Genomic DNA, 25,659 nt, shown 5'->3' with positions numbered 1-25,659 from the left:
CAAATTTCCATACTTGAGGCTTAGTCCCCATTACCATACAAACAATTCACCACCTGGACCAGGCTGAGGTCTGTCTGGGTCTAAAAGGCTCTTGTCCACATTACCTCTTTTCCCCTATCCCAATCCCTGCCAGTTAAAGCCCACAGCAGCCGTCTGTCTCCTCCCAGCCAGAATCAAGGCACTGAGGTACAGACCTGGCTCCCAGACTAGAGGCGCAGCCCCAGGAGGGCAGCAACGGCTTTGCTCCTCTCTGCCTCCCAAGGTGTCTGGTATAGGGCCTAATAAATGCCTGCTGAAACATTGAAATGAAATGGGGAGAGGGAAAAAGATAAACCTTTACAGGCTGTACCTACCCTACTTTCAGCCTTGATACAGGCACTTGGCAGCCCCCTCAAAGGATGCAGGGAGCAAGGGAGTGACAGCGGGAGTCACCTCTAGGACACCACCCCATGGCTTCTCCAAGGCCCTCCTCAGGCAGGGTCTTAGAACAAATGCTTCCATGGAAATGTGAGATACGGCTGGGCCATACCTTAGTAGAGGCTTTCCTGGCATTGGAGAAAAGCAGTTCCCATAACCAACTCCCCATTCCCTCACCCACTAATGAAGCAGTTAACAGGTCAAGGGGACTTAGAAATTGAAGACCACAAACAAAAGAGTGGTGGTTTATCCTGGCAGCTCTAATGCAGTCTGGGCTGAAGGCTCTCAACAAAGAATAATTTATTCTATGTGGGGCAATAAGTAGGTTCTCCCCTCAACCAATGATGGTAAATTAACTGAGCAACTATTACTAAAAGCAACAATGCACACACATGCTGCATACCAACTGAGTCCTGCAGAAGGCAGGCAGGCTGAAACTCCAAACCTAGAGTACCAGCACTTGCACGAGGTGAAATTAAACCCAAGGAGGACACATCCTATGTAAACATTTTCATACCACTCATACAACAGAACACAATTATGACAGTACAAGAGACAAACACCAAAGCAGGAAGACTCACTCCCTTTTAATATTAAAAAGCTGATACAATTCTCCCAGTCCTCTTGGTAAAGATCTCTGGTAACATCTAATCCTCCTCTATAAAAATCCACGCAGCTCCGTGATGCTAAGAAGCCTTTGTCTTATGACAGGATCCCACTGAAGTCAATGCCCCTCACTGCAACTGCTAGGCGAGGTCAAGGGGCCCCATGCAGGAAGGGGAGTTACCGGGCTGTGAGGATGCACGTCCCAAGGTAGAGCTCAGAGGACACAAGAGAATCTGCTGGAGATCAACCGCAGGCAGTATTCCCCAGGGGTGCTCATCCCCTAGCAGCACATTAGAATCACCTGGGAAGCTTTTAAGACAAATAGGGGCTGGGTACAGTGGCTCAAACCTGTAATCCCAGCACTTCAGGAGGCAGAGGCAAGCGGATCACTTGAAGCCAGGAGTTCAAGACCAGCCTGGCCAACACAGCATAACCCCGCCTCTACTAAAAATACAAAAATTAGCCAGGCATGGTGGCAGGCTCCTGTGGTCCCAGCTACTCAGGAGGCTGAGGCAGGAGAATCACTTGAATTGGGGAGGCAGAGGCTGCAGTGAGCCGAGATCAGGCCACTGCACTCCAAGCTGGGTGACAACGCAAGACTATCTCTTAAAAAAAAAAAAAAAAAGGCCAGGCACGGTGGCTCATGCCTGTAATGCCAACACTGTGGGAGGCCAAGGTGAGTAGATCATTTGAGACCAGGAGTTCAAGACCAGCCTGGCCAACAGGGTGAAACCCCACCTCTACTAAAAATACAAAAATTAGCCAGGCATGGTGGCATGCACCTGTGGTCCCTGCTACTCAGGAGGCTGAGGCAGGAGAATTGCTTGAACCAGGGAGGCAGAGATTGCAGTGAGCCAAGATTGGGCCACTAGACTCCAGCCTGGGTGACAGAGAAAGACTCTATCTCAAAAAAACAAAAAAAAGGAAAAAAAAATAGGGATGCCTGGACGGCAGTTTCAGGTTCAACTTGTGTGCGACGGGGCTAGGCCCTGGTGTGGATTAAAAGCTCCCAGGTGAGCCTAATGAGCAGTCAGCAGCAAGACGCTTGGTATAGTCCCAGGAGAAAGCAAGAGATGCAGGTGGAGGTGCGTGTACACAGACAAGTACAGTGTTCTTGCTGTTTGCTGACACCAGAGCCATCCTTCCCTACTCACTGCAGATCTCACTCAAGGAAGACAGGACCAAGCCTGCCTGAGGCCTTCACCACTCCGCGCCTCATTCCTTTCTCCTTTCTTCAGCCACTCACAATGCCAGCTGCCTCCCTTAAGAAAAGCTTCATCCATGGCCCTCAAAGGGAGCGTAGGGTACGGCAAATCATGACACGAGTGGGCTCCCCACAACCACCCCAATCACTACCATCTTTAGGCTTAAGGCTCCACGCTATGTGCCTCATATGCAACGTCTCAATCCCACCACAACCCACTGAGGTAGTTACTATTATTATCCATATTTACAAATAAAAAAACCGAGGCATGGACAGTTAGGAACTTATGCGATGCTTCACAGCAAGTCCATGTCTGAACCAGGATTCAGATCCCTGTGCAGAGCTCTAATGTCTAACCATTTTGCTACCCAGATTACATCTAGTTGCAATTAACGTCAACATTGGTCAGCCTTTGAAAAGAGGGAAAGTTACCAAATGAAAGCAGAGTCAATTAAAGCCCTGAATTTGATGTCTTAAAAATCAATTTCAGGCCGGGCACGGTTGCTCACGCCTGTAATCCCAAAACTTTGGGAGGCCAAGATATGTGGATCACTTGAGGTCAGGAGTTCAAGACCAGCCCGGCCAACATGGAAAAACCCAGTCTCTACAAAAATACAAAAGTTAGCTGGGTGTGGTGGCGGGCATCTGTAATCCCAGCTACTTGGGAGGCTGAGGCACGAGAATTCCTTGAACCCAGGAGACGGATATTGCAGTGAGCCGAGATCATGCCACTGCACTCCAGCTTGGACAACAGAGCAAGACTCCATCTCAAAAAAAAAAAATCAATTTCATCAGTATAGGTGGGGAAGGCATGATTTTTACTGGCAGTTCATGTGAAAAAGATGTGTGGTTTCGGGTGACCATATGTTCACGCACATTTGCAAGACACCTACTATAGGTCAGGTACAGGGATAGGTGCTGGTAACATGGAGACACAGGTCATACCCTTCTCCCCAGTGACTTTTTGTTGTTGTTGTTGTTTTGTTTTGTTTTGTTTTTTAAAAAAGGGTCTCACTCTATCACCTGGGCTGGAGTACAATGGCACAACCTCGACCTCCCAGGCTCAGGTGATCCTCCTGCCTCAGCCTCCCAAGTAGCTGGGACTACAAGCTCACGCCACCATGCCCAGATAATTTTTTTGTAGAGACGAGGTGTCGCCATGTTGCCCAGGCTGGTTTTGAACCCCTGAGCTCAAGCAATCCACCTGCCTTGGCCTCCCAAAGTGCTGGGATTACAGGCGTGAGCCACCGCACCAGGTCCCAATGACTTTTTAAGAGCTAATGTGATCCTAGAGCTAATGTGATCCTGGGCAGCCTCAGGATAACCTCTTCCCCCTGGGAGAAGCCAGCTGCAGGCTGCACTACACTGTGCAGACCATGCAGGGGCCTCCAAAGGAAGCTGTCTGTGGGCTTGTCTGAGTGATTGGGTGGTCTCCCAATACCGGTGTTCAAAAACAGCACCCATGTTCTGCTCCAGGCAAGCTAAATCAGCATCTCCAGGAGAGGGGTCCAGGCATCACCAGCTTACGAGTTTCCACAAGTGTTTCTGAGCAGCCAGAACTGAAAACCAGTCTCCAAAGGATGGAATCAAGAAGGTGAAAAATCCAGAAACCACACATAGGAGGAGTTGAAGATGGGTTGATTAAAGATGGCAGAGGGATGGGAGTGGTTCTGGAGCCTTCCTGTGGAAGGCATTTCTGCATTGCTGCTGGAGTGCCAGGAGATGGGATAAGGACCAAGGGTAGACACTCTTAAGAGAAGGTATCCCTGGTACCTTCAATCTGGAGACCTCCGGGGCTCCTCTCAACTCTGTCTTGGTCTGAAAAGCTGCATAGTAAATGGCCTAATGCTCAGATAATTTGGGTAGACAATTACTGTAATACAGTAAAAACTATAATTTTATATTAATAGCAACTAACTGCTTTAATTCTTCTGCACAAGAAACAATCTGAAGTCATGTGCCCATCAGTGTGTCCATTTAGGGAATACAGAAGTTTTAAAAATTCACATTCCTGGGCCTTATCTCCATCCACGACATCTGCACTTTAAACAACATCTTAGGTGATTCACCTCTGATGAGGGTTGATGCCTGGACTGCACTTTGAGAAACACTTTGATAGGCAAGTCTTTTTTTTTTTTTTTTTTTTTTGAGACAGAGTTTTGCTCTTGTTGCCCAGGCTGGAGTGCAATGGCTGATTCTCCTGCCTCAGCCTCCCGAGTAGCAGAGATTACAGACATGTGCCACCAGGCCCGGCTAATTTTGTATTTTTAGTACAGATGGGGTTTCACCATGTCAGTCAGGCTGGTCTCGAACTCCAGACCTCAGGTGATCCACCTGCCTCCGCCTCCCAAAGTGCTGGGATTACAGGTGTGAGCTACTGCACCTGGCCCGATAGGCAAGTCTGACACAAAGAATGATTCCCTAAAATCTTATCCAATGCAGTAATAATTCCTCCTAACGCTACCCTCAGCAACACTCACTTTTTTTTCTTGCTTAAGTCAGAAGACTTAATATTGCTAAAAAGAAATTTCCCCCTGTAATTTTATTTAACTTTTAAGTTCAGGGTTACATGTGCAAATTTGTTATACAGGTAAACTTGTGTCACAGGGGTTTGCTGTACAGACTATTTCATAACCCCAGCATCAAGCCTGGGTTATTTTCTCTGATCCTCTCCCTCCTCCCACCCCCTACCCTCCAATAGGCCCCAGAGTGTGTTTTCCCCTCTCTATGTCCATATGTCCTCATCATTTAGTCCCCACTTATAAGTGAGAACATATGGTATTTGGTTTTCTGTTCCTGCATTAGTTTGCTAAGGATAATGGCCTCCAGCTCCACCTGTGTTCCTGCAAAGGACATGATCTCATTCTTTTTTATGGCTGTATAGTATTCCACGAACAACACTCATTTTAAGTTCCTTATACAACCTCAAGTTGTTTTCCTTCATATGTACATAAAGGTACAGCTGTGTTAACCTGCCCCCTAGTAAAATGACATTTTACACCCCTCTCTATGCTTAAAAAACACCAAGTAGGGGCTGCGCGCAGTGACTCATGCCTGTAATCTCAGCACTGGGGAAGGCCAAGGCGGGCAGATCTCCTGAGGCCAGCAATTCAAGACCAGCCATGGCCAACATGGTGAAACACCCCGTTGTTCCCAGACCAAACTGAGGGTCGGAATGCTATTTCTCGTGGACCGGTAACAAGATGCAGATGAACTGGTGAGGAAGGGAGTTTTTATCTCTATAACTGGTTACAGAGAGAAGGCCTGGAAATTATCGCCAAACCAACTCAAAAGTATGAAGTTTTCCAGAGGTTATATACCTTCTAAACTATATGTATGTCTACGTGTAAGTGTGCATTCATCTAATGACATAAGTGATTAACTTATTTTAATCTATAACTAAGGTATTAGTCCTGAAGACCTTTCTCTGGAGCCTCAGTAAATTTACTTAATCTAAATGGATCCAGGTGCTGGGGTGATTACCCTTATCTTGTCTCCTGCTAAATCACAGAGATTTGAGGAGTTCCTTCAGACCCCCAATAAACTTGTTTGTGGAGGCCTGGGGAGTTTCTTCAGACCCACAATAAAGTTTGTTTAATCCTAAATGGGTCCTGCTAAGAATTCCTTCCTTATTTTGTCATGCTTTAAGGCCCAGGAAAGGCCTAGGCAAAACTCTTGATGGGCTTTTGCTACATCCCAGCCTTTGTATAAAGTCACTGGCTTTTAATATTTAACTTAACCACTCAGTACTGAAATAGTTGTTAGTGAGACCTGGCCTGCCACACAGTCTCTACTAAAAATACAAGAATTAGCCGAGCATGGTGGCACGCCTGTAGTCCCAGCTGCTCGGCAGGCTGAAGCAGAAGAACTGCTTGAACCCAGGAGGCAGAGTTTGCAGTGAGCCGAGATCACGCCACTGTACTCCAGCCTGGGTGACAGAGCGACACTCCATTTCAAAAAAAAAAAAAAAAAATACAGCAGGTAGGATATCTACACACAGGGGTGCTCCAAGGATGTTTTCTTAATCACCTATTAACATAATGTCAATTCTTGAAAAATCTGGACTGGTTAATCATTACCATCCAAAATGACATGAAATTCTATTGAAAATATTTAACACAAACAGTCTTATCTTTTAAATTAAGCATTTAAAAATTTTAAATACAATTCCATTAGTTGATGCCAGCCCACCACTCCACTATGAATACATTAAATTGTAGACCACACAGCTTTCAGGAAGTCTACTATAAAGTAAGTCAGCACTTTTAATTTCCCAGTTTTATAAGGCTGATTGGTGTTATTGTTCTTCAGTTGAGGTCCTAACATAAGAAATAAGAACAAAGCAAAGTGGGATCAACAGGGAATCTCAAAGAGCCCTGGCAGAAGCCCATCTTTGAGGAAGTAAACCTAACAGGGATAAGGAGCCCCTTGGGTTGTCAAGAAATAGAGTTCAGGAGGGGCACTGTGGCTCACGCCTGTAATCCCAGCACCTTGGGAGGCCAAGGTGGGAGGATCGCTTGAGCCCAGGAGTTTGAGATCAGCCTGGGCTACATGGTCTACTAAAAATACAAAAATTAGCCAGGTCTGGTGGGGTGCACCTGTAGTCCCAGCTGCTTAGGAGGATGACGCAGGAGGATAGCTTGAGCCCAGCAGGTCGAGGCTGCAGTGAGCCAATGCACTCCAGCCTGGGTGACAGAGGAAGACTGTCCCCATCAACCCCTCCCCCCACCCAAAAAAAAAAAAGACCTCTGCTTCTTCAGAGGTAAAGCAATTTTCTAACCTTTCTTCTTTAAAGGTTCTTCAGTGCAACCTTTCTAGAAAAAGGTGCTCTCTCCAACTTGCTCCCAGAGGTATCGTATTAAGGTCAGGAGGGTGCTCCAATAGTTCCTATTTGTAGTGGCAGCTCTGATACATAATGTAGGCAGATCACTAAGGAAGACTCCAGAAAGCATCACTCTCCAGGAACTTCCAGCACCAACAGCTGTCTTGTGGCCTTTAAGCCAGTTTTAGACAGGCCAAGGCCTAAGGCAACACTGTCCAATAGAAATATAATGTGAGCTGTGTATGTGATTTTAAATTTTCCAGTAGCCACATTTTAAAACATAAAAAGAAACGTGAACTTATTACTTTTAATAATATATTTTATTTAACTCAATATATCTAAAATATTATCATTTCAACATGTAACCAATATAAAAATTAGTGGAATAGTTTATATTCTTTTTTTGTTTGCCAAGCCTTTGAAATCTGGTGTGTGTTTTACATTTACAGCACATATCTCAATCTGAATGCTAAATCTTCATCGGAAGTGCTTGATCTTTATTTTGATCTCATAACATTTATAGCTGAAAAAGCTGATTCACATACCCAAGTTATTCCAAATGTACTTAAAAGTTTTCTGTCAGGCCTCTGAGCCCAAGCTAAGCCATCATATCCCCAGTGACCTGCATATATACATCCAGATGGCCTGAAGCAACCGAAGATCCACAAAGAAGTGAAAATAGTCTTAACTGATGACATTCCACCACTGTGATTTGCTTCTGCCCCACCCTAACTGATCAATATACTTTGTAATCTCCCCCACCCTTAAGAAGGTTCTTTATCATTCTCCCCACCCTTGAGAATGTACTTTGTGAGATCCAGCCCCTGCCAGCAAAACATTGCTCCAAACTCCACCGCCTATCCCAAAACCTATAAGAACTAATGATAATCCAACCACCTTTTACTGACTCTCTTTTCGGACTCATCCCACCTGCACCCAGGTGAAATAAACAGCCTTGTTGCTCACACAAAGCCTGTTTGGTGTTCTCTTCATACGGACACGTGAGACATTTTCCAATAACTAGTTTTAAATTTGAATAAAATAAAATCAGAAATTCAGCTCCCCAGTCCCACCAGCCACAATTCAAGTGTTCAATAACCATTCTGGGCAGTGACAACAGAGGTCGAAGGATTTCTCTTTCCAAGTTATTCCACACCAAATGCTTTCCTTTCTTAATTATCAGAAGCTATAAGAGCAACTCAAAGGACAAAATCATGAGGGATTTGTGTTGATTCTAGAATAGTCTATCATTGCAATGTTGTGTCTTAAGGATGAGTGGGAGTGTACCAGGCACAACTGGGAGAGAGGAGGACTCACCAAGAGAAAGCGGGGGAGGCAGATTCCCAGAGCCCCCACTGTGGGTCAACCACTGCACCCAGCATACAACATCCACATCTTGTAGGTGACATATTAAGTGGATTTAATAGATACAGAATCTGAGATTAGTCACAACGGGAACTTGTCCACAGCTATTCCCAGGGAGACCCTTCCTTCCTCACCTTGCCACATCAGGATCCAAGGATAAGCGGGGGAAAAGCAACGTGTATCCTCTCTACATTAAATACCAGGTAGAACTTAAGACAGACCAGGGGGCAAGCGACCAGAGGTGGCAAAGCCAAGCACTGGGACAACCACGCCCTGCTCTGAAAGTGAATGTGGGATGGGAAAAGGGACCAGAGCGGTAAAAGGGAGGGGAAGGCCTGACAAGCCTAGCTTTTACATTTCTGTCCCAGTGAATGCATAATTCCTCCAATGGTGCTACTTCAATGCCCCCTGGTCCACAGGCACTGTTGTGGCTGAGAGTCAAGAAGAGTACGTAATCTCTACCACCAGAGCTTGTAGCCCTGAGAAGCTTTTCTTAGCTCTAAATTCACAAACCTCCTTGCAGACTCGATTCAGTTCTTCCTGAACTCAGATGCAAAGTATGAGGTTCCCACAGGAGGGCTGAATCAGGCAGGGAAAACAATTTTCTGATCCAGTAATTGAAGGGTGAATCAAGTAACTGAAGCAGTATCTGAAAGGGCATTTCTATATGTGAACACTGTCATTTAACTCAAAGTTTCTTGGAAAGTCCTTAATGAGGACACGGTAAAGCAATTTTCTAAGCTGCTTCTGGCATGAGAGGAAGCATAATACGCTTGGTCTAAAAAGCATGTAAAGCCTTACCACTTCCTCTAGAGATGGCCCAGAAATGAAGCTGATGAGGAAACAAAGATTTTTCCCTGATTCTGACTGGAGAGCAAAGAAGGGACAAAGATGCTAAAGGAAGCATGCTGGAGAGGGTGACAGGCAAATTAAATGACTTAAATAAAATTATAGAGGCAGAATAAGCCAGATAGGAAGAGCAAGGACTAGACAACTATCAGATGCAGAATCGTCCCCAGAGACCTTCATGCCTTGGGGAGGAGGAGGTGACCTTGCCAAAGGGTGCCCCAACACCTGATGCCATCTCCACAGCACTCCCTAACGTCAACTCCAAAAGCTGCTCTGTAACTCGATGATCTGCGGAATAGATCTGTTAGGCTTCTGAGCCACTGGGCAACTGCTGGCTGGGATGTTCTGGAGATACGAAGCGGAGAAATGGCAGCTTGGGGAAATGGGGAGGGGAACAGAGCCCCCATGCCATGGCATCACAGCACTCCAGTCCAACTCCTCATTTTTCAGGTGAGAATCCTGAGGCCAGCAAGGGGAGGTAATTATCAAAGATCAACACCCTTACTGCAGGCAGAGCCCGGTCTTCTAGGAGCCTTCATGAGCTCAGAGCAAGCCTCGAATTCCAAGACACTCAAGCCACCCTCCTCTGGGCAAAGGGGCAAGGTGGCTCCTGTCAGGCCAAATGCTAAACAAGCCTTTCTCGCAATGGCTTGAGAGTCATCTCTTTGATATGTAATATCAAGGAAGATAATGCTATATTCTGGGCAGGAAATGAGCCTAACTTCAGCTGTCACCTGACTCCAAATTGCAAACCCTACCTCCAGCCTCAAAGATACGACAAATTTAGCAATTTAATCTTGAAAACATAAATATAATGAGTTGTATCTACTTAGCTACACAAAAGAGCAATATTTCTTTCCCTTTCTGCAATTCCTTTAGCAGATTGCCTGTGATACACATCACATTCTGGCTTAAAGCTTAGCCAATAATAAGATTGGGTTCTTTCTCTTCTACCTTTGTGGAGAGGTTTTCTGGACTGAAGAGGGATTTTGTTTTTAATTAATTAATCTACTTATTTATTGTTTGAAATAAGAGTCTTGCTCTGTTATCCAGGTTGGAATGCAGTGGTGATCACAGCTCAATGCAGCCTTGACCTCCTGGGCTTAAGTGATCTTCCTGCCTCAGCTTCCCAAGTAGCTGGGACTACAGGCATGTGCCACCATGCCTGGCTGATTTTTGTATTTTTTGTAGAGACAGGGTCTCCCCATGTTCCCCTGGGTGGTCTCAGACTCCTGAGTTCAAGCGATCTTCCCACTTTGGCCTCCCAAAATGCTGGGATTATAGGCATGAGCCACTGTGCCCAACCAACTTTGTTTTCAATTTATATTTCCCCAACATTCTTCACAGAATCATCCCAACTTCCACCCAGACCTGACTCCCTTTAAATTAGTTTTAAGCCAATTACATCTTCAACTAAAATAGGGTCCCTTTAAGTTTTATGATGTGATTTACTGCATGGACATGGAGGGCTACCCCCTACAACTCAGAGATCCTAAAACTTGACACGTGGACCTCTGAACATAGCTTAGTGACAATCTCTCAGCCTCACACACTGCAAAGACCACAAATTCCAAACAGAGGAAGCAGACCCAGCGACCGTGAGCCCACTGGCCCAACCCTTGGAACATACTGTTCCCTGTGCCAGGAGCGCCTGGCAGCGGGCCTCTTCCTCTGGGTCACCCCAGCAGAGCGGGACTCCTGTTTTGTTGGGCTGCTGTTTCCCCAGAATGAGGCAAGCAGGGGTTAAATGAATGGGCACTGTTAGCTGTCCTCTTTCCCCTCAAAGTCAAAGTAAATCCTATCTCAACATTTAGTTTGTTTCAGTTGGAATCATTTGTTCCACCAGGAAACGTTTCTTAAACAGAGAGCTCTGTTTCAACTGTTACAATGAAAAAGTCCTTTCAGCAGCAGAATGTTCATCAAACATTTTTGCTATCATGCAGCCAGCTGAACACAGGTGAAAAACATCCATGTCCATGTCTCAGCCCTGCCACTTGCTACGTCTCCTCAGAAGAAACTTGCACGGCTGTCAGTCAGTTCGGGCACCTCTCCTACCCTTTCCTCCCAGAAATCTGTCCATCTCTGTCCCTAACAGGAACATGACTATCAAAGGCATCCTTGACACAGTGGCTCACGCCTGTAATCCAGCACTTTGGGAAACTGAGGTGGGCAGATCACCTGAGGTCAGGAGTTTGAGACCAGCCTGGCCAACATGGTGAAACCCTGTCTCTACTAAAAATACAAAAATTGGCAGGGCATGGTGGTGCACGCCTGTAATCCCAGCTACTCGGGGGGCTGAGGCAGAATTGCTTGAACCTGGGAGGCAGAGGTTGCAGTGAGCCGAGATCACGCCATTGCACTCCAGCCTGGGCAGCAAGAGTGAAACTCCATTTCACTAATAAATAAATAAATAAATAAATAAATAATAAAAATTTTAAACGGCATGCTTGACAGGAAAAATTCTTTTATTTACTCCTCCTTGGGTCACAACCAGAGTCTGCTTTTAGAGCCAAGTTGGAGGTAGACTCGAGGGTTCCGTCCAGCCAGACCTTGGAGCTGTCATTAATTATTACTAAGCACTAGTGGAAATCTAACTTTATTTACCACCGTCAACTTGGCTTGTGTTACCAGAACAAGCAGGCAACCAAACATGAAATGCTTTGGGAAATGACCCACTAGACTGAACGTCCAAATCACTTTTGCTGTTACATACTGTATGACAGCGGTTCTCAAACCTCTGTGTGCAGAACACCCCTGAGAACTTGTTAAAACAACGGTTCCTGAGCCCCAGCCCAGAGCGTATGGTTCAGTAGGTTGGGGGCGAGGTTGGAGAATTTGCATTTGTAGTAAGTTCCCAGGTGATACTGCTGCTGCCACTGGTCCTGGACTACACTTTGAGGAGCCTGCTGAACACAGCACCTCAGCCTCTACTTGAAGGACAAACTAGCTTCTTACTGGATTCAGTGGCAAGATTAAGCCCACTGGTTCTCAAACACAATCCCCTTGGAACACCAGTGCTCCACGACTGAAATCAAAGCATAGGCTCACTCTCCTCCCCCACATTCTCAAATCAAATTAAACCTCAAGCACCACTTACTTGTTCCTACTATCATCTAAAAGGATTTAATTTCTCAAATTATATATATATATATATATTTTTTTTTTTTGCTAACACTTCACTGAGTTCAACCAATATGACATATGATTATGAAGTTGTAATGGCCCAGCTGCCACAGCCAAAACCACATGGAAAGACACCAAAATTCAGTGCACTTGGCCTCTAGCTCAAGTTCAACTTCCCAAGGCAATCTCCCTTGACCACTGCAGCCAGATGGCTCCAATCATTTACCATACCCTCAGACTGCCAGATAAATAAAGGGCTTGGTTCCTGCCTTCAAAACTCAATCTAGGGGACAAAAATAAAATAGGCATACACATTAAACCATTTTTAACCAAGACAATGTGTAATCTATTGCTGAACTGTGCAACATAAACGTCAAAGGCTTCAGATTTTCTGCACAAGCAATCTGGTGTTTCATCACAGAAAATGCCTCTATCCACCCCATGCCTCTGCACTGGAGCCCTTTCAGATCCCCTACTCATGCTACAAGAATCGCTGTAAAGTTTCAGCCTTTCTACAATTTAATTTTAAAAACTTAATGTGCACCTGTCCCTGCAGACCTTGGCAATAGCATATAAATTCACGCCATGACTTTGAACACAAACATCCTGCCACTTACAGTGCAGAGGTTTTCCCTGTTCTGTGTTCCGTAGGTTGCTCTATCTGGCGCGTCAAGCCAAGAGAAACAGCCGGGTATAGCATCCCCAACAATAGGGATATTTACTGGCTTGAGATTTTTCTTTCCTGATCTTTATGCCTCGTACACTTCAGATGGACTAGCAATAAAACTCACTATGTTAGCTTGGGGGTGGGGGCAGGGCCAGCACATCTGGATCCAATCATTGTAATTTTACATTCTTAGCATCTTCCAAGGCAGCAGAGCACAAGGGGCAGTGCATGGACTAAATAAGATCCCTGGATTCTGATCAGGCTTTATATCTAACCCCATGTGTCACCTTGGGCAGGGCACTAACCTCATGAGGGCTCAGTTTGCTAAAGAGTCTTCCAAGGCCAGGATACCAGTGCTAACTAGCAACACAATTCAAGTGTTGATGAACTTATAATGACTTTCCCTTTTCCACTTGATTTTACCTGCAAAGATTTCGATTCTCCCTGGAGGAGACATTGGCATTGTTCATTTTTCTCGAGGGCACATCGCTCCCTCTTCCCCTCCTCCCTATCCTCCACTCTCCCAAGCCTTGCAGTCTCTCCACTTCTCTAGTTCAGCTTCTCCAAACAGGGGCTGTGATGAGAAAGAGCCCCCAGGAGAGTTTCCCAAATTGGCACTGAGTTCTCTCCAACTAATGTCTAGCACAGCAGGCCTTTAGTTCCTCAAATAAGCTTCTAATTGTCTTTTCAGAAATGTGCACGGACGCTTATTTCAAGCCATTTGGCAAGTGCCTCGCAGGGTATTTCCTCTGACATTGTGCTTAGAGAAGGAGGATTTAAGAGTCTAGGGGAGCATTAGAAAAACTGTACTCCATCTGATCCTGCCCTTGGACAAAAATATAACAACTTTTTCAAGGACCCACTGCTGGTATGATGTAAACCTCCACAGGTCTTCAAGAACTCAAAGTTGCTGACTGTTACATTTGAATGTAAGTCTTTACCCAGGGACAGGAAGAAGGTGTCCTGACAGTTAATGGATGCCAAGAATTGTGACACATTTGGGTGGTCCCAGTCGTGCCAAAAAACACATGCTCCTGTCTCCCTGGGCATCATTCTTCCAGGGTCAACATTAACAGAAGGACAGCTAGCACCCTGCCATCAGAGATGACGAAAGACCACAGGTTCAAGAGGATTTGAGTAGAGCACTCAATTTGGAGCCAGAAACTTGAGTTCAAATCCCAGACCTCCATCGCTTCCAATTCCTCAAAAAGGTTATCAGCCCTTGTTACCACCACCTTACTGGTTTCAAATGTTGACAGGTGTCCCAGTCCTCTAGGCAAGCCTTTCCCCAAATTTAGTATGCATGCAAGTTCACCTCGGGATCTGATTAACATGAAGATTCTGAGTCCGTAGGTCTGGATTAACTTAAGATTCTGCATTTCCAACAAGTTTCCAGGTGATGCTGAAATTGCTGGTCCACAGACCCATTTTAAATCGCAGGGACAAAGAGACTTATGATCTAACCCAGTGTTTCCCAAAAGTCCCTGGTAAGAATTACATGGGCTAACTGTTAAATATGCCAGAGCATGCCCAGCGAGCTGTGTAAATTTACTTTGAGTTAGTACTCAGATGAATCTTATCATCCGAGAAGTCTGGGAAACCCTGAACTAGTTCATCCACATCCCTCTTCTAAAGTTCCCACACAACCCGTGGGTCCCCTTGTCTCCTTTCCATTTTTCTCTTTAGTTAACTTAAAATCTAACAGCCTAGCCCCTGCTTCTAGGGCCCCCATTTTGAGAGATGAATAATCTCCCAAACTTTTCCAAGTTCTGGCATACTTGAAAAATTACCATGTCAGTAGGGCCTAAGTCCTGGCAGCCCCAGAGGAATGGAGAGAGGACTAAAGGCATCATTCACTATCTCAGCTCACCTGTTAGCATAATTCAGCTCCCTGACTAGAAAGCTCTGCTCCAACCTCAACCTCAATGGGCAAAACCCTGCAGAGCCCTCCAATATATCTCCCCATTGTTAAGATGACCCAAAAGAAAAAAATATATATCAAACTTCTATCCTGAGGTTGCCTACAAGGGCCAATGCAGCACGGGAACAAAACACACACACACACACACACACACACACACACACACACACATCCATTACTCACACTCTCTAAGGAGGAATAACATCTAATTACCATGTGCCCAGGAGCATGAACTATCTGTTTTACATCCATCATCTACTAAATCCTTGCAATAACTTCATTACTTGGGGATGATATACACGTTTTACTCATGAGGACACTAAGGCTTACAGTGGTTAGGTGACTTGTCCAAGGTCACACTAAATTATGGCCACTATGCGGTGGGTTCCCACATCAGCATGTTTGTGACCTTTGCAGCATTCATCCCTCTTTGGTTTGTTTTAATGCCTCGGTCCACACATACGCTTCCAGACTGTGCTATCCATGAGGGCAGGGCTCAGGTCTGTTTTGTTTCAGGCTGTATCCACCATGCACTTGGTAGACACCCAGAAAAAGATGTGCCAAACTGATGAATGACTCCAAAGCCAGGGCTCTTCTACAAGAATAGGCTGCTTCCACAACCACAGCAAGCACATGGATGTACCCTGGTTTAAAAGACTCCCAAACTATAAAACACGAATTTACAAGATACACTATGCATTGGAGAATGCACAGTGGAAGGGCACTGGCCTAGGAGTCAGAAGACCAAAGGACTCTTCTCCCACTTACGCTACCTTATCACCGTACTTGAACAAGCCCCTTCGCTCTCTGCACCTCGGCTTCTTCATCAATCTGATGGTTTAATTCATCCCCCAAACCTCTGTGAACTCCCACATGTGCCAGATGTGGTTCTAAGAAAGAAATGACTAAGAGTAATGGATAAGAGGCTGCGCCCATCCCTCAGTAGCCCTGCACCAATTCCACTCCACCCAGCCCACTAAGCACTAACGGAGAGAATGCACAAAGAACAGTTTTCAAACAAGTATGAAACAGAGAGGGTCCTTGAGGGAATACGTGCTTCACAAAAGGAATCTTTACTTTGCAAACTAATTCACAAAAAGCATGGCTAAAGTGACAACTTCCCCTGATACCTTTTTTTTTAAATCAGGTTTATTAAAGTATAATTATGTAGAGTAAAATTCATCCTTTTTAGGGATACAGTTCTATAAATTTTGACAAATGCCTGTAAATCTTGCTGCAGTTTTTAAAGTACTTTATTTATCTCTAACTTTTCAAGAATACATGATATAAAATGATGTGAGTATATATGACCCAAAGACACAAAATTAACTTTAGCTCCCTTTTTTTTTTCCTTTTTTTCTTTTTGAGATGGAGTCTCGCTCTGTCGCCCAAGGTGGAGTGCAATGGCGTGATCTCGGCTCAGTGCAACCTCCGTCTCCTGGGTTCAAGCAATTCTCCCGCCTCAGCCTCCTGAGTAGCTGGGATTACAGGCGCACACCACCACGCCCGGCTAATTTTTGTATTTTTAGTAGAGACGGGGTTTTACCATGTTGGTCAGGCTGGTCTTGAACTCCTGACCTCGTGATCCACCCGCCTCGGCCTCCCAAAGTACTGGGATCACAGGCGTGAGCCACTGCGCCCGGCCCTAGCTCCCATTTCTAAAAATAAAGGTTCCTCATTTTCCCAGAAGGAAGAACATAGAACTAAAAATCTTGTCTTTAGGGGGAAAAAATTCATTTGTGGAAACATCTGCAAAGCACAGAACTTAGAATACCAAGATCTATTACACTGGTCAAGAAAACTGAATCTCTTCTATGAATAAAGTATCTCCTCCCAACCCTCCCCCTCCCATATGAAAGCATTTACCAATTTGTGAAATATGCATGCAGAGTCCAAGAATATACATATATTTCAACCATGGTCATTCCTAACTACCTGTGCAGTTTAAAACCACAAAGCCTCCTTGAATTAACTCCAAAAATCTAAAATATATTTCACATACTATTAATGCTCCAAAGGAATTTACTTTGACAATGAACGTAACTTTTTAAAAGGCTATCTTAAAATGAATTGCATGAGCTTTTATAAAAAATGAGAAGGGGAATGGTTATTCAAATAGAAAGCTAACAATCTATTAAGATTACATCTCTGTTGCAGAATGAGACCCTGCAACAGCCAGAAAAAAATGGAAACAAATGCCAATATAAACAATCTAACAGTATTTATAACCCTACTGTGTGACTGGCTTCTGGTAATAAGCAGGACTGATTTCCAAACCCTAGTTCAGTGACATTTAAACTTCAGTATACCTAAGGATATTTTGATTATAAAAACTACAAGGCGCAGTGGCTGACACCTGTAATCCCAGCTCTTTGGGAGGCTGAGGCAGGCGGAAGGCTTGAGCTCAGGAGTTAGAGACTGGCCATAAGCGACATGGCCAGTCTCTACAAAAAAAATCCCCAACAGTCAGTCATGGTGGTGCCACCTGTGGTCCCAGCTACTTAGGAGGCTGAAGCAGGAGAGTCGCTTGAACCTGGAGGGCAGAGGTTACAGTGAGCAGAGATCACACCACTGCATTCCAGCCTGGGAGACAGAGTGAGACCCTGTCCCCCCAAAAAAAATAAATAAATAAATAAGTAAAAATAAGGACCAGGCATGCTGGCTGTCACCTGTAATCCCGGCACTTTGGGAGGCTGAGGCAGGAGGATTGTTTGAGCTCAGGAGTTCAAGAACAGCCTGGGCAACAAAGCAAGACCTAGTCTCTACAAATTAAAAAAAAGAAAAAGAAGAAGAAGAAAAGAAAACTACAAGTTCTTGGACCATACAATTAATTTGGACTACCAAATTAAAATCTCCAGGTATTGGGCAGTTACAATACTTAACCTTAATCACAGGTAATACTGATGGTGGTGATCCAAAGACTACACTCTAAGAAACATAACCCTAGCTAAGAAACCATGTATTTTACTATATAATCACTATAATAAAGTTAATATGGTGAAATAATTTGGATATTGGTCCTGAACATGGGTTAGAATCTACAGGCTAGTGGCCAAAGCTTATAAATAGTTTCATTATTCAGAGAGACGGTCATTGTAATATCAAAAGCTGAACTATACAGTGACAATATTGCATTAATATTGGGCTGCTTGCTCTAAGTGTGGTCCTCTGACCAGCAGCTCAGAATTTTGGGGGCCCATCTTAGACTTGCTAAAAGAAAATCTCTGGGGCTGGGGCCCAGGCAGGCCTGTTTTAAAAAATTTATCCAGGTGTTTCTTCTGCACTGTGCATGCTCGAACACACTTTAGTTAATACAAACACATTTTATAACAATAACAATAAATACTTAATGATCACTTTTTTTCTTGCCTTGTTTTGATAAGGCACACAGTGACTTATCTAAGGCCACACCCTCTCAGTTTACCTCCCACCCGCCACTCCACTGTGGTACAAGGTACATCTGTGTAGCACAGAAAGTTCAAGCCAGATTTATTTTCCACTAACGGAGGGACAATTAGCATGGTGTGGGCAGACAAAGAGCTCAGACCTTGCTCACAACTATGGTGGCAGGGGTACTGTACAAGAAGACAATCCCCTTGGGCTCTACAGTTTGAAATGCCCCCGACTCCAGTGGGCACCTTTCTTTTTCTTTTATTTATTTATTCATTTATTTTGAGACAGAGTCTCACTCTCTCACTCTGTTGTCCAGGCTGGAGTATTGTGGTGTGATCTTAGCTCACCATAACCTCTGCCTCCCGGGTTCAAGCGATTCTCATGCCTCAGCCTCTGAGGTAGCTGGGATTATAGGCGCCCGCCACAACACCAGCTAATTTTTGTATTTTAGTAGAGATGGGGTTTCTCCATGTTGGCCAGGCTGGTCTTGAACTCCTGAATTCAAGTGATCCACCCACCTTAACCTCCCAAAGTGTTGGGATTACAGGCATGAGCCATTGCACCCAGCCCAGTAAGCACCTTTCCATGACATCTCCTAGGGATTCCGACGCAAGCCAGCTAACAAAAATCAAATGAAAACTTGGTGGTGATGGTGGTTTTTCCCCTCTAAATTATGTCCATGATAGGGTACATTTGTTCTCATATCTTTGAATGCATTGAAATATCCGGGGGAAACAATAAAAATATGGATTCTGTGGTTGCAACCTGAGCTTCTGATTCAGACAGGGCCTCCCAAATCTGTATTTTTAATGAGTTGCCTAGGAGATTCTTATGCATATCAAGGTTTGAGACTCACTGGTATTACGGGGAGAAACCTATGATACTGAGGAGATCTGAGCTTCAGTCAAACTTATCTACTATTTAGTATACAAGCCTTGCTACATCTTAGCTTCCTCAAAGTAGTAATAATAATACCTCACAGGATTATGATAGTAATCAATGTGCAAGGCCTTAATAAAAGGTAAAATCAACAAAATCACCAGGTGCAGAATTCCACAATTAAGGGAACTGTGGAATTCTGCACCTGCTGGCTTTGTTGACTTTACTTAAGGGAATTCTACAATTAGGGTTCCTTGGCCTCTAAAGGTAACTTCACTGACAAGCATTCCATGTCAGATGCAGATTCTGAGACAGAAGGCAGTCTGACAATTTGTGTTACAGGTTGAATTGTACCCCCCATCCCAAAAAATATGTTAAAGTCCAATACTCTAAAACCTCAGAATGGGACCTTATTTGGAGATAGGGTCTTTACAGAGAGAATCAAGTTGAAATGAGATCATTAGGGTGTCCCTAATTCAATATGATTGTTGTCCTCATAAAAAGTGGAAATTTGAACACAGAAACAGACACAACAGGATAGAGGTGAAGCAGGAGACAGGGCTTACAGATCAGACTGAGGACTAGCTAAGACACAGCCAGGGTGAAAGCAACTTTCAGTTGGACATGCCCACTAATATGCCATGTCAATTTACCATTGCCATGGCAACACCTGGGAGTTACCATCCCTTTCCATGCAATGATCCAATGACCCAAAAGTTACTACCCCTTCCCTAGAAATTTCTGCATAAGTCACTCCTTAATCTGCATTTTATTAAAGTGGGTATAAATATGACTGCAAAACTGCCCTGAGCTGCTACTGTCAGCACACTGCCTGTGGGGTAGTGCTACTCTGCAGGAGCAGGCACAGAGCTGTCGCACTGCCAAAGCTGTAACACTGCTGCTTCACCAAAGCTGTTTTCCTCTACCTCTAGCTGGCCCTTGAATTCTTTCCTGGGCAAAGCTAAGAACCCTCATGGACTAAGCCCCACTTTGGGGCTCGTCTGCCCTGCATCAGAGGGACAACAATGAAGAGACGGGGAGAAGATGCCCTTCTACAAGAAACACAGAGAGGCATGGAACAGGCTCCCCCTCATAGTCCTCAGAAGGAATAAATCCTTGCTCTTAGACTTCTAGCTTCCAAAACTGACACAGTAAATTTCTATGATCCCAGCCACCCAGTATGTGGTACTTTGTTACAGCAGCTCTAGAAAACTAATACAATCTGTCAGCTTCCAATTCAAGAGAAAAATGCCCTTCTCCTGTCCCTATGGTTAGGCATACGGCCACCTGATGCTTCTCGGATTCCCCAGGGCTTGCTCTAGGCCCTTCACCAGGCACATTCATAAAGCTCCATCTAAACAACTTCTGAGGTTCATCAAAGAGGCAGCTCAGCCCGACAAGGCATTGCTGCAGGCTCCACTGGGCTGTCTCCAGCCTATAGCTACTGTCACAAGATCGGGGCACTCAAACATGTGACAAGTTCACCAGCAAAAACCAGCCAACAATTTACCATCCTTTATTACTGTTAAAATCCATCCCTGCGCAGCCAGCTTGTACCCTTCTACTCCTTCTGTCAGAGCAGCACTCAGGCCAGCTTCTGGTTCCCCACCAGCTTCTCCAAGAGCTGGTTAAACCCAAACCCCACCCCAGAGCCAGTCTCAGCCTCACCTAGGGACCCTAATCAAGAGGACTCATAAAAGCCCTCAGAGAGGTGACTTCCTCACACTAAATGCAGCTTTCATTCTCACCTAAGTAGGACAAAACACATTGGGAAAATGCCAGAAAATTAAATTACCCCAAAGAAAATAAAAAGCCCTTTCTGTATGCATTTTAAATGGAGCCCTACAGGGTCTTAGAAACCAGAAGCGGTGCAGGAGTGAGGAGCAAACTGCGACACAGTCAGTTGAGATGGGTGTTGTGTCTCAGAAAGGAGTTGGGTCTGTCAAGTGTACATGGCCAGCAGGCATCTGCCCTGCAGGGTGCCTGTCCCCAGTCCCCTGGCTGCCTTCACCCTCTACAGGAAACCCTCCTAGGATCCTCCCTAGGGCTCCCGATTCAGTTTAGTGAGTCAGGTGGGTTTAGGAACTAGCAGTTTTAATAAGCTTCCCTAGAGATTCTGAAGCGTACCCAGGGCTAAGAACCGCAACCCTGAATTACAGACAGGTTCCAACAGCACATCCCTAGAAAAGGAGGAAGCAGGGTTCTAGTGCCAGCTTTGTCAAGCGTCACACCCTTCTGAGCCTCAGTTCTTTCCCTGTCAAAGGGAGACACCCACCTACAACCATTCCAACCACCTTTCTTTAAAATAAAATAAATACTGACAATAAAAGTAAACTTCCCTCGAGTCACTGAGTTGTCCCACACAGACATCTGCCCTGTCTTCCTGGGTGTACTAAATGTCCTGTCTTCTTGGGTGTACCAAACCTAACTGCTTTGTGGCGTGCCTCAGGCTGCCCTTGGCTGATGTCTTACCCACAGGGCAAGCTCCTTTAACTCCATCAGGGAGAGCCTAGGAGTGACAGGTGTTGAGTCCAGTAGAGAGCCCTTCAAGGAGAAAATTAAGCCTCTTAAAGTACTCTTCATGTAATCTCCCAAACCCAGGAATAATCCACGCCCCTCTTGGAAGATCCACCATGCATGACCTCGGGCTACACTTGGGAAATAGCCTCACTTATATGAAACTAGGACCTAGGTGCGGTGCCAAGTAATTAAATGGACTATATTGAAGCAATGCAAATGAAGAAAGAAGAGGAGATTTAATTTAAACACAGGACGAGAATGCTTTGGGGATCTTTTAACCTGGGTGTCTGAAAGCAGCGCAGAGAGGGCCCAGTGAACTCCCCAATGAGCTCAAATGCTTAGGAGAAGAAGGAGACATCTCCCCCTGTGAAGAAGTGGACTCTGGGGATGAGTGATTCACCAAAACAAGTCACCAGAACATTAAGGTCCATGATAAACACTTCAGACAAATCCATTTATCATCTTCAACCCAGCGACAAAAGTTGCCAAGTAGACTGCTTAAGTACCCCCTTCAGAGATAAAGATGAGAACTGCAACCATTTGTCTCCATCCAGCTGTCCTCTGCAGGTGCCTTCTACCACTCAACAAGTATTTAATAAGGATGTGCTTTCTTCATTCAATACTTGAACCCCTAACTCTCAACACATGACCTAAAAATACTGCACCATGAGACACTGCTTTCCACTTCAACGTTACGCTCTTCCTTAGCTCAAGTCTGGAAAAGACTTCCATTCCCTCATCCAAGGCTAACCTCTAACCAGCAGGTTTCCTTCATCAATCATTAAGAATTTTTTGTCGAGTACCTGTCATGTGCCAGGCATTCTTGCAGGCACTTGGGGATACAGCGGCAGAGATGATTTCTCTTCTGGAGCTTATATTCTAGATGCAGTGAGATAGACAATAAGTGAGTCCTGTATGTAATATCAGGGAATAATAAATGATAGAAAAATAAGGAAGAAGCTTGAGAACAGGGGCCAGGGGATGCCGGCGTGACCTCATAAGAGGTGATCCTGGAGAGATTCCTAATGAAGAGAAAGGTGAGAGAGCGCCCCCAACTTTAAGCCAGGAAGAAACATCCAGCAAGAAGCATGGAGCTGGAGAAGCCAGGGGGTAGGAGAACCAGGTTGTGACATGGAAGCCAGTGGAAGGGTTCCAAAGAGAAAGCAATGACCTGGCCAAATGCTGAGGAGAGCCTATAGAAGATGACAACTAAAGAGTTAGCCACTGGATTGTACCACATGGGTATTGCCACTACCTTAATAAGTGTGGTTCTGGGAGGGGCACAGTGGTTCATGCCTGTAATCCCAACACTTCGGGAGGCCAAGGCAGGCGGATCACTTGAACCCAGGAGTTTGAAACCAGCCTGGGCAACATGGCAAAACAAAAAACAAAAATTGGCAAAAAGCCAGATTGGAGTGAGTTCAAGAAACAATGAGAGAGCAGGAAATGGTGTCAGCGAGTATGACAGTTCTTTCAAATATTTTTACTATGAAGGGCACGTAGAGGAATGGAAGAACAGCAGACTAGGACACAGGGTCAAGAGTATTTTCTTCCTGCTGGTTTTTTTTTTTCCTCTTTTTTTTTTTTTTTTGAGATGGAGTCTCGCTTTGTCACACGATCTCGGCTCACTGCAACCTCTGCCTCCTGGGTTCAAGCAATTCTCCTGTCTCAGCCTCCCGAGTAGCTGGGACTACAGGCACACGCCACCATGCCCGGCCAATTTTTGTGTTTTTAGTAGAGACGGGGTTTCACCATGTTGGTCAGGCTGGTCTCCAACTCCAGACCTCGTGATCCGCCTACCTCAGCCTCCCAAAGTGCTGGGATTACGCGTGAGGGACCGCACCCAGCCTGCTGTTTTTTTCCTTTAGATGACAGGTACTACTGCATGTTTCTGATGGGGACTATCCATCAGAGTGAGAAACTGATGATGCAAAAGGGAAAGGAGATAGCTGCAAGTATGAAAGCCAAGAGAGGACAGGATCTCATTCACACGTGTGTGCTGGTAGGTTAGTAAGTTTAGTATAGGAAGATGATGAAAGTAGCTTCTAATTGCTTCTTCTCTCAGTGAAATAAGCCAGGTCATCAGCTGAGAAGTGGGTATAGAAACATAGTGGACCTGAAAGTGTCAAGAGTCCCCTTGAGGTTTGTGGCCATAAATTAAAAGCAAGACAATGCAGAGAGATATGTGTTTTCTCTAGGCAGGATCATCAGCCTGTAGCTGAAGGAGAGCGAGCAGAGGGTGGGCTTAACCAAGGATGGGGTTTTCTTTCCGAGGACAGTAAGACAAAGCGGGGAAAGGTCAAGGTAGTTGAGGGTATATGCAAGAATCTGAGCTGAGTAAGGAGGACAAGAAAGGGATGATGAACAATGAAAAAGAAAGGGCCACCAGGTCAGAAGCCCTTGTAGGTGAAAGCTAGGTGGAACCGAGTACTAGAGGCAATAAGACAAAAGAGAAAAGGGGACGGTCAGACTGGTGAGTTTGTCCAGATTTTGCTGGAGGTGCAGTTATCAGTAATGATTAGGTCTACAACCACATTTTTCAAATAATGGGGTGCAAGTTTAGTAGGTAGTGAAATCAGTTTAGTGGGTCAGAAACAGCATCTTATTATTTTAATGAAACAACAAAAAGTATGAAAGTATATCATACCCAGTAAGAGTAAATACTGTTTTGTGAAACATCTGTGTGTTTGTATTGGGTCATCACATAAGATATATTTCTCCTATGGCTTGGGGTTAAAAAAAACTTCAAACACACTAGAGTAAGGGTTCTTGACCCTGGGACTACTGACATTTTGGATGGCATAATTCTTTGTTGTATGGGGCTGTCCTGTGCATTGCAGGGTGTTCAGTAGCCTCACTAGAATGTCAATAGCATCTCTTCTTCCTCCAAAGTTGTGCCAAAAGAAGTCTCTAGACATTGCCAAATATCCTCCTTGTCTAGAATCAGTGGTCTAGAGATAACCATGTGAGCGATGGCTGAAGCAGGGTAGAGGAAAAGATAACTGAAAGAGAGTTGGTCAAGGGACTAAGAGGTTGAGAATTGGGTGGACAACCTATATAGATGTTCAAGTCACCAAAAATATTGATGGGAGGAGGGACTGTGGGCCAGATGCTAAAATCTCCAAAGAATGAAGCAAGGTGACTCAGAGGACTGTAGACGAGTGGTCCTCTACCTTGGCTGCACATTAGAATCACATGGAGAACTTACCCACCAATGCCCAGGCCCCATCCCAAAGCAACTACATCAGAACCTCCAGGTGATTCCAATGTGCAGCTAGGTCCAGGAACACTGCAGAAGAAACCCATCCTGCAAAGCCCCACTTAAACATGACCTCCTTCATGACAATTTCCCTTCCAGGTCTCTTTGTTTCCTGCACTCCACTATCACTACCAATTCTGCTTTGCTTAGAGCTGACCTAGGAAATCACTAGAAAAACATTCAAGGCTCTAAAACTAAGTGGCTGGCACTCCAGCCTGGGTGATAGAGTGAGACCCTGTCTCTAAAAATAAACAAAACAAATTAAAACTAAGTGGCTGAAAACAGAATAAACGTACACCTGCTAAAAAATTTTAGAACTAGGAGATCAGTGAGAAGGAAAGCTTTTTAGGGAATACTCTGCTTGAGCTCTGGTTCATCCAAGTCTCTCAAGGACATCCAGACAAGCGAGGGTCCCAGAGGACAGCCAAACACTTATGTGTCACTGATAAGCATCATTAGAAACAAAACCCCTTTGGAAGGCCGAGGAAGGCAGATCGCTTGAGCTCAGGAGTTTGAGACCAGCCTGGGCAACACGGTGAAACCCTGTCTCTGCTAAAAATAGAAAAATTAGCCGAGCATGGTGGTACATGGCTGTCATCCTAGCTACTTGGGTGGCTAAGTCTGGACAACGGCT

The 25,659-nt window shown here is 45.0% G+C and overlaps 1 protein-coding gene and 1 pseudogene across 25 annotated transcripts in view; one reads left to right on the top strand and one right to left on the bottom strand.

Annotated features, from left to right (window-relative positions):
• The window catches only part of LOC134729050 (uncharacterized), a 37,663-nt pseudogene that overhangs the window by 1,460 nt on the left and 10,544 nt on the right, over positions 1 to 25,659 (top strand).
• Positions 1 to 25,659, bottom strand: part of TLN2 (talin 2) — a 453,861-nt gene that overhangs the window by 417,798 nt on the left and 10,404 nt on the right. The gene's annotated exons all lie outside the window — the stretch shown is intronic.

This window comes from Pan paniscus, chromosome 16 (assembly GCF_029289425.2).
Source record: "Pan paniscus chromosome 16, NHGRI_mPanPan1-v2.0_pri, whole genome shotgun sequence".
NCBI lineage: Eukaryota > Metazoa > Chordata > Mammalia > Primates > Hominidae > Pan > Pan paniscus.
The sequence above is the reverse complement of the archived record's forward strand: the minus strand, read 5'-3'. Positions and strand labels throughout refer to the sequence as shown.